The sequence below is a fragment of the Nicotiana sylvestris genome, chromosome 11 (genome assembly GCF_000393655.2).
Source record: "Nicotiana sylvestris chromosome 11, ASM39365v2, whole genome shotgun sequence".
NCBI lineage: Eukaryota > Viridiplantae > Streptophyta > Magnoliopsida > Solanales > Solanaceae > Nicotiana > Nicotiana sylvestris.
The window spans coordinates 5,305,414-5,316,058 of NC_091067.1; the positions used below are offsets into that span (position 1 = coordinate 5,305,414).

A 10,645-nucleotide genomic window follows, 5' to 3' on the forward strand; every position below is an offset into this window, starting at 1 on the left:
GGATTGTCACCCCATTTGCTCAAAAAGATATTTTTAAAAATAGTTTAACTTTATACGCCAACAATATAAAACAATATGGAATAAATCAAATAGTTTCTTTCCATATATTTCTTTCCTTCTCTCTATTCCATTTCCTCCACCATGAGATGAAAAATATTAATGGAAGTACAGCAACTTTTTGTTACTTCTATTACATAGAAGATCATAGGTTCGAGCCAGAGTCATGAAAGTAGCCATTAAATATTTACATTAAAGTAGATTGCCTACATTACACCTAATTCTTCCCCGATCGTGCGTGAATACATGACCTTTTATTACATAGAGGATCAAGAAAGGAAAAACAGAACAGTAACAGTGACATTTGACCCCACATATTGTGCAAAAGACTCCTAATAATATCACTACATTATAAGCCTTGATAAGTAATACAGACTCAAGCTGCAAAAAATTCACATTAATAAGTAGTTTGATGAACAATTTCCAGATAGTATATATCACAAAACAACTCCCTTGTTCGATAAACAAGTCGATACAAACTTTCTTTTATTGGAGGGAGAAATAAAATAACTCGTAAACATTATTTGGAATGAGAATCTCATCCGGAGGACGCCTTTTGTGATAGCCGAGAAATCCCCGAGACCCAATCGGGTGTGCGATTCGAAAGTTGGTAGATAATGGACTTGCCCCTCTACCCTTCACTTAAATACCAGGCTCTTGTTTATGATGGAGTTCGAACTTGTGACGTGCATCTAACCTACACATCACGCGTTACACTCTTATCCCATGTTTGGTTACCACGACAGGGATACTAATCTCAGTATAAAATTTGAGATTACAATTATCCCGTGTTTGGTTGTGGGTATTAGGTAATACATTTTATACCAAAATGGTGGTATTAGCTTATCCTATATGGGAGGTGGGATAGATAATCCCATGGGATATCCCAGAACTGAACCAGACGACCCCTTATATAGTATTAGAAACAACTTTGTTCTACATATTCAAAGATTCGCTCTCTAAAGTTAAAAACAGTATTATGTTACGATACTGAACGCTTCTATGGCCACCAGATTACCTCTACAGATGGAAGTTAGTACTTAGACATGACAATCAAAAACTAGCTTTTTGATTTGAGTAGGCACAAAAACTTGGTAAAGGCAAGTAAATGATCGAACACCAACAGAACCCAGGAGAAACGTCTGGTTCTTCAGATGAAAAGCATTTGTTAATGTTGCACCAAGATAGTGTTGTATTTCACGCTGATATGGAACATGTGCTTTAAAGCCTAAAGACATGTAAGCTTGGGAATTTTTGCAATTCACAAGGTATTACCTGGAAATCATTCTCCTCAAAACTATTTATGTTTTCGCACCAGAATATAGGATCTTTGTGCATCGGAGACCAATCAAGATGGCCTAGAAGGACTTCTTGCTTGTACTTATCAAACGAACTCAGCTTTTTGATGTTATCCTTCAATCCTTGTTCTAGTTGATTCAGAGCGTCCAAAAGATCCTACAGATATGGTAATTAACTTTATGAGTCTGAAGTCGAAGAATATTTCATTCTTCAATGACACAGTAACATGTTAAACTGCCAAAATATAGCAAATCACTGAGATGAATGGAGCAAGTAGCTATAACATAGCGACTCTCTTCATGTAATGATGATTGAAGACAGCAATAAATTTGCAGATAAATGAAACAGAAATATGATATTTAGAGACTGTTTCTCTATGTAACAAATGCGAGGCATTCATTTGTCTCAATTCATTTTTTGATGGAACTGTTTTCTGTTTGCAAATGATGTAGAGATAAATTAAGATATACTATCAGATTATAAACCATAGAACATGGTTCATCACCTCATCACTCCAAGCCTGCGCTTTCAAGCTCTGAACAATCTGCAGCACTCCCAAGTCCACCATGAGAATACTAAATGATCCTTTGGAGAGCAAATTCCGTAGAGTCAAGATGACGACCCGTACGACCTATAGTTATAGAAACACCGCAGGCCATGAACAGAGATGAGCCAAGGAAAACCAATGCAGAAAGCAAAACATCAAATTTAAGAAATAAAGTAGGGAGTAGAAATTGTTATTATGGATGAAGAAACAGAAGTAGCTCACCTTCTCCTATGTTGAACCTTTAACAACATCTATCAATCGAGGGAGGGCCCTTGAAGTAGCTAAGTACTCTATTGCAGGTTCATAGTAAGACAATAGCCAGACACATAGACATGCCTCGTAGAGAAGTTGCTTTAAGGAAGAAAATAAAATCAGGAAGAAAAAAAGAAAACAATTATTCTTTTATGTCTAGCTTCCGGAGTTGCATACACTGAATGAGATACAGAACCATCTCAAGCACTGCTACTTACTAGTACGACATGAATAGAATTTATGAAGTTAATGCAATATGTGGCATTAAAGAATCTGGATAGACTGCTGCGTTGATGCTGGTGAAATTAAAGGAACAAGCAACTTCACTCCATCGGCTCGAACAAATGAAGATCGAATCACTGGCTCCTTCAGCAGAGTTGCTAAGCAGTTGATTGTCGCGGGAATGCCACGGGTAGGATGGGTAGGCTTTTTCAGCTGCATAGATACATCAAAATCATGATCGACACAGTGCTAAGTATCGGCCGTGTGATAATAAGAAAAAGTGGGATTTAAATCCATAACCTCCCCACCCCACCCCACCCCCACCCCCTCCCCCTCCCCCCCCCCAGAAAAAGAAACTAAAACTCCAAAAAGCTTCTTTCCCCTTTCATCAAAATTCTTTTTTTGATAATCATGGTGTCTGGACCAGCTTGTGCACACCTCGACTAATTCCATGGGATACCTGCTACTTCTCACCCGCACCAAGTACTAAGTAACTTTGTCAATCAAGACTTAAACAGATGGGAAAATTACCTAGAATTTTTTGTCTCAGCTGAAATTTTAACCCGAGACCTCAATTATTTACATTGAAAGTGAAGAAATAGGCCATAAACCTGTTGTGAGGTCCGGAAATGAGCTTGATTTCCTACTCAATGGACTTATTTCAATGCTTCATACACATTAAACTACTAATCCGCACACCTCATCGTCCTAGGCTTCTAGCGCCTTTCATCCATCGGCTACTTCATTTCACCACTTATTTTCTCTTACGACCTTTATTGGAAACACTATCCCTCTGTGACGTACTTCCAAATCAATTAAAGATATACTGAATCCTTCTTGAAATGTTTGCAAACCCAGTAATTGCAGGCTATGTTGCACGCACTCCCTAAAATACTGTCGCACCCATGTCGGATCCTCCAAAAATGTACTACTTTTGAAGGATTGGCGGGACGGAGGAAGAAGAAAAAGTGGAAATCTAGGAATATACACAAACCTGTGCACAAAGCCAATCAACCAGGCCGGTCAGAACATCTTCGATAGTAGTGAGTTTCTTCTTTGAACCTGAGGCGTCTCCATTAGCATCAACACCATTCTGAACTTTTGGCCTGGCACTGGAGTTGTAATTATTAGGAACACAAAGTTATATCAGTTCATATATCATTCAAATCTTCTGAGTCTTTTGAAATCATTGACATGAGAGGGATTCATAACCTTATTACCTCACTATCAAAGACAGAATCTTACAGCTCTTCTCTTGTATGAACCAATTACCTTTCCAAAGCAATCTGGAAAATGAAACTCATCATTAGAAAGAGAAGAGGAATATTATGGAAAGAATGAGTACATAATCTTCGGTGATTTATAAAGATAAAGATTAATAGTTGGTAAAAGACAGAAAAAGGAGAGAACAGAGAATTCTGACATACAATAAAGTATCACCTTTTTTCAACAACCTATATATTTTGTGTTTCTATTTATCATTTCAACACCACCTGAGTTACAATCTCTGCTTAGTATGACTAATAAACTCAATGCTTTCTTCAGCAGTGGAAGGGAAAGTAATAGCTGCGTGCCTGTAGTATCAATAGAGTCGAGGTAAAGGTTCTTGACTTTGTTTTATACACCAACATTTCCATTAGGAAAACAAATCTTAATAACAGTTTCATTCAAAGAGGAAAAGCTTGTGTGCTATCGTATTTAAGTTATCTTCTAATAGTTTACCAAATTTAAAGGGAAAGTAGGGAACTTAAAAGAATTAAAGATTGAGTAGAACGGGACATATAAAAGAGAAAGTGGGTCGAGTGAATTAAGATATGAAAGAACACAAGTTTAAGAATTTTTCCTTGGGACTCTAAATATTGCAATTTTGCACACTTGCATATATACTACAGAACCATAAAATTAAAATACTGCTACCTGACAACAGGCGTGATCTTCTATAATTGTAGTATGACTTGATACATATATAACGTAATATACATGTAAAGAAAGAGGGAGGTAGATTTGTTAACATCTGCCGATATTTGTAGACATAGGATGAAGACAGGTAAGGGGTGTTGCAGAAGCCAAATGTATATAGTGTGAATGAGTCACAATTATTATATCCAAAATTATGACAGCCATCAAATAATAAATAAGACAATAAAGCAACAATAAAAGGAACACCAGAATTTACGAGGTTCGGCCAATTTTTCCTACTTCCTCGGACACAACCAATATTTTATTCCACTCCAAAAATACAAGTGAAATAATACTAAAGAGAGAAGATACAAATGTCTTAAGAAGATAAAAAGGCAAATGAGAGGTGTGTTTAAATCTTAAACATTATGCCTCCTTTTATAAGGGAAAAATCCCAACAATTTTTCTCCCCAACCGATGTAGGAGTTTGACAACTTCAACAAATCTCCACCTTGGCAAAATTCTACATCTTCAATTTTCTCTTAATAACAAATTTTGGTTGTGTCTTCATCTTCAATCTTCAGTGTTCAACAATGTTGGTCAAATCCAAACAACGTTGAAACTTGACCGCAGTCACCACTTTTGTCAGCATATCAGTAGGATTCTCTGTAGTATGAATTTTCTTCACCGTGACTCCACTTTTTTCTATGATTTCTCGTACGAAATGATACCGAACATCAATGTGTTTCGTCCTTGCATGATAAACTTGGTTCTTCGCTAATTGAATAGCACTTTGACTATCACAAAAAATTGTGATACCTTTTTGTTCAACACCAAGCTCCTTTAGCAATCCTTGAAGCCAAATTGCCTCCTTCACAGCCTCTGTAATAGCCATATACTCTGCCTCTGTTGTAGACAAAGCAACTGTTGACTGCAAAGTAGACTTCCAACTAACTGGTGCCTTTGCAAAAGTAAACACATAACCAGTAGTTGATCTTCGTTTGTCCAGATCACCCGCAAAATCTGAGTCACAATATCCAACTACAGACTGATTGTCTTCCTGCTCAAAAACTAACCCGACATCTACAGTATTATGAATATACCGTAGAATCCACTTCACAGCTTGCCAATGCTCCTTCCCTGGATTGTGCATATATCTGCTAATAACTCCAACAGCTTGTGAAATGTCAGGCCTTGTGCAAACCATTGCATACATCAAGCTACCAACAGCATTTGCGTATGGTACCTTTGACATATACTCTCGTTCAGCTTCATCCATTGGCGACATAGTAGTACTTAGCTTAAAATGGGAAGCAAGTGGAGTACTAACTGGCTTAGTCTTGTCATCTATGCCAAAACGTTGAAGTACTCTCTTCAAATATTCCTTCAACTTATCAATTTCTTCCGAATTCTTGGAAGCTATCAACATATCATCAACATATAGGAGAAGATATATAAAGGAACCATCTTTAAGCTTGCGCAAATACACACAATGATCGTATTTGCTTCTCTTGTACCCTTACTGCAACATAAACTTGTCAAATCGCTTGTACCATTGTCTAGAAGATTGTTTCAATCCGTACAACGATTTTTCAAGTTTGCACACCATATTTTCTTTTCCAGCAACTTTGAATCCTTCTGGCTGAGTCATGTAGATTTCCTCCTCCAAGTTTCCATGTAAAAACGCAGTTTTTACATCCATCTGAACTAGTTCCAAATCCAATTGTGCTACCAAAGCCAACATAATTCTAATGGAGGAATGTTTTACAACTGGAGAAAACACTTCATTGTAATCAATTCCCTCCTTTTGAGCATATCCTTTGGCCACCAATCTTGCTTTGTAGCGAACATCTACTTGGTTAGGAAATCCTTCCTTCTTTGCAAATACCCATTTGCACCCAATTGCTTTCTTTCCCTTCGGGAGATTGGCCAATCTCCATGTATGATTCTGATGAAGGGACTGTATTTCATCATTCATGGCAATCCTCCACTTATCTTCTTCTGAACTTTGGACTGCATCTTTATAAGTGGTAGGAACATCATCAGCTACAATTGAGGTTGCACAAGCAACCGTCTCTATGAGACGAACAGGTTTCGTTATTGTCCTTTTTGGCCTGCTGGTTACTATTGATTCAAGTTGTTGTTGAGGTTCCTGAGTTGGAATCTCCTCTACTGGCTCTCCTTCCAGAGGATAATCTTCATTTGTTTCCTCCTCTGCTTCTTGTGTAGGAAAAATAAATTTTCCCTCAAACTCCACCTGCTTAGAAGCACCTTCATTTTGTTTGGTATCTTCTGTTACCTTATTTACCATAGCAGATTCATCAAAGGTAACATCCCTGCTGAATATTACTTTCTTTGTCATAGGACACCATAAGCGATATCCTTTGACTCCAGAAGTAATTCCCATAAAAATAGCCTTCTTTGCCCTTGGATCCAATTTTGACTCTGTCACATGATAATATGCAGTTGAGCCAAACACGTGCAAAGAGTCATAATCTACAGCAGGCTTTCCATACCATTTTTCAAATGGTGTCTTGCCATCAATAGCAGCAGATGGTAGCAGCAGATGGTAGAAGATTAATGAGGTGGCATGCATATGTAATTGCCTCAGCCCAAAATTCTTTGCCCAAGCCAGCATTGGACAACATACATCGTACCTTCTCCAGCAAGGTCCGGTTCATACGTTCTGCCAGTCCATTCTGTTGTGGTGTATGTCTAACAGTGAAGTGTCAGACGATCCCATCATTTTCACAGACCTTATTGAAATGATCATTTTTGTATTCACCTTCATTGTCTATACGAATACACTTGATCCTCCTACCTGTTTGATTCTCCACCATCGTCTTCCATTTGAGAAAAATTCCCAGCACTTCATCTTTGCTTTTCATTGTATACACCTACACTCTTCGGGAAAAATCATCAACAAAGGTTACACAATAGTTCTTCCCACCCAATGAAGGTGTTTTGGAAGGACCCCAAACATCAGAGTGTATATAATCCAAAATGCCTTTAGTATTATGGATTGCTGTACCAAATTTAACCCTTGTTTGTTTCCCTTTGACACAATGCTCGCAAAACTCCAAGTTGCAAGTCTTTACCCCTTTTAACAATCCTTGATCTGATAGAGTCTTCAAGGATTTTCCTCCAGCATGTCCCAAGCGCATGTGCCATAACTTGGTTGCTTCTACCTCTTTGTCGTCATTGGACATCAATGTCGTTGTCCCAATAACTGTACTGCCACGATAGCGGTACATATTATTATTCTTCCGATTAGCCTTCATTACCACTAGTGCACCGGAGCATACTCTCATCACTCCATTTTCTGCAATGATTTTGAACCCTTTTGATTCTAGGGCTCCCACAGAGATGAGATTCTTCTTCAAATCCGGTACATATCGAACATCTATCAATGTTCTGATCATTCCATCATGGTTCCTTAATCGTATTGAACCAATGCCATATGAGGTAAGAGGGCTGTTATCCGCTGTGTGGATGACTCCATATTCTCCTTCTTGAAATTCCACGAACCAGTCCCTGTTGGGACACATATGATAGCTACAAGCCGAGTCCATCAACCATATGTCTGATGATGTTGATGACTCTGTTGTAACTAATGAGAAGTCTGAATCATCACAATCAGCTACATTTGAATCCATAATGGCCTTTCCATTGTTATGTTTGGCCTTATTCTTCAACTTCGGACAGTCTTTCTTCCAGTGCCCTTTTTCTCGACAAAAGGCACATTCATCTTTGCTGGGTCTGGATCTTGACTTGGATCTTCCCTTCTTTGTCCTCGTTTGATTTTGAGGACGACCCCTCACAAATAGTGCTTCTCCTTCTCCGCCCTTCTGTTTTTCTCGCTTTCTTTGTTCATAGCTGTACAAAGCCGAACAAACTTCTCTGAGAGAAACTTCGTCATTTCCATGGAGTAGAGTAGTTTCAAGGTGCTCGTACTCATCAGGAAGTGACGCCAACAACATCAAGGCCAAGTCACCATCATCATAAGTTGTATCCATATTTTGCAAATCTGTGACCAACTTATTGAAACTGGTGATATGTTCATTCATCGTGGTACCAGGAACATAGGTGAAGTGAAACAGTCTCTTCTTCATGTACAATTTATTTTGACTGTTTTTCTTCAAAAATTTATCCTCCAGTGCTTTCCATAATTTACTTGCAGAAGTTTCCTTTGTGTATGGATATTTCTGCTCTCTAGCAAGGTAGGATCGAATGGTACCGCAAGCAACACGGTTGATAATTCTCCAATCTTCTTCTCCAATAACATCTGGTCTTTTTTCTTCAATGGCAAGATCTAGCCCTTGTTGAAAAAGAACACCTAGAACCTCGCCTTGCCACATCCCAAAATGTTCGGACCCGTCAAAAATTTCTACCCCAAATTTCGCATTTGACACAATTCTTGTCATAAGCGAAGATGCCAATGATGACGTATTGTTGACACTTGATGTAGATTCTTCTTGTTTATTGTCTCCCATCTTTGACATAAATATTATTTAATAGCTGACGACACAAATCAAGATTATTTCCTTTCTGGTGTGGAAGATCAGACTAAGCTGCAATCACAGAGCATACTCAGACAGAACCTTGACTCAGTTACCAAGATAAATCTTTTCTGGTGTGGAAGATCAGACTATGCTGCAACCACAGAGCATACTTAGACAGTACCTTGGCTCTGATACCAATTGTTGCGGAAGTCAAATGTATATAGTGTGAATGAGTCACAACTACTATACCAAAAATTATGACAACCACCAAATAATAAATAAAATAATAAAGCAACAATAAAAGGAACACCAGAATTTACTAGGTTCGGCCAATTTTCCCAACTTCCTTGGAGACAACCAATATTTTATTCCACTCCAAAAATACAAGTGAAATAATATTAAAGAGAGAAGATACAAATGTCTTAAGAAGATAAGAAGGCATATGAGAGGTGTGTTTAAATCCTAAACATTAGGCCTCCTTTTATAAAGGAAAAATCCCAACAATTTTTCTCCCCAACCGATGTGGGAGTTTGACAACTTCAACCGGGGGTGCATGCAAATTGCATATCATGAGAAAGAAAACAATTTCTACATCACCACTGTAAATAAAGGACAGCAGATTGCATTCAAAGGATTGCAAACCAAAAATTTAATAAAAAAGGTTATGAAGAGTATTACCTGAGGAAAGGCTCATAGGTATCTTCATCTTCAAGACTGTTATCATGGAATAGCCTTGCTCTGTTCGGGTTAGCTGCCAAGAAATATTACATCATCCAACAACTGGGCTTTGTAACTTTCTGCCTTCTTGTCATAGCGTCTCAATAGCTGAAAATCTGTTCCTGTGATCAGCTTTGTGGCCATGTATGTCTCCCATGGGATATCCCTGCTCAAAACCTTAGGAAATAGAAAGACATAAAAATGTTATGAAACAATCAGCAGTGCCAAAAAAGACCCGGTTGATCACTTATCTTTTCAGGTTTTTTTCTTCCCCCCACCCCCTTTCCCCACAACCAAAAGAAATAAAGCCACAGTCCACAAAAGAAACTCCTGACGGTAATGAGTTCTTTCTCCTTTAAACACATGCCTTCAACTTCCAAAAATCAAAATACACACCTTAGCCAATCCAACAACATAAAAGGAAAAATTGGCAACCAAATGTATATTCGTCTATAATTTAATGCATGGAATTCTTTCCAATTAGCTTTTATTGATGTTGACAACTATTCTAAACTTTCTTGATAAGTAAATGGAAACAAGATGAAGCAACCAACTGATAAGACTAAGAGACCTAAATCCTGTGATGATTGTTCAGTATGAATTTCTTTTTAATTGATGAGTGATGCATGTTGACTATGATGGCAGCGAAACTCATAATCCAAGCTAGTTATCGGTCCAAAACTGTTCATTATTTTTTATGTGCTTGTGTATAATGTAGCTTCTTTATTGTGCTTATGCATGAAATTATTACCTGCTCTGTAGTAAGCTCAGCATTCTCCATTGGCATTGTGACTATGCTCTTCAAATCAGAAATCCTTTAGCCTCCGACAGATCTGAATTGTTTTTCCCTCTACCCTGTGTAGATTCCAAAGAAATACCTCAAAACCTGACAGGTTATAGGTGTTGAAGTTGTCAAACTCCCACGTCGGTTGGGGAGAAAAATTGTTGGGATTCTTCCCTCATAAAAGGGGCCTAATGTTTAGGATTTAAAAACACACATCTCATTTGCCTTCTTATCTTCTTAAGGCATTTGTATCTTCTCTCTTTAGTATTATTTCAATTGTATTTTTGGAGTGGAATAAAATATTGGTTGTGTCTGAGGAAGTAGGCAAAATTGGCCGAACCTCGTAAATTCTGGTGTTCCTTTTAT

At 37.9% G+C, this 10,645-nt stretch overlaps 1 pseudogene; it reads right to left on the reverse strand.

The window, feature by feature from the left end:
- Nucleotides 1-2,398: 2,398 nt before the first annotated feature.
- Nucleotides 2,399-10,328, reverse strand: LOC104216270 (V-type proton ATPase subunit H-like; annotated as a pseudogene).
- Nucleotides 10,329-10,645: the final 317 nt, after the last annotated feature.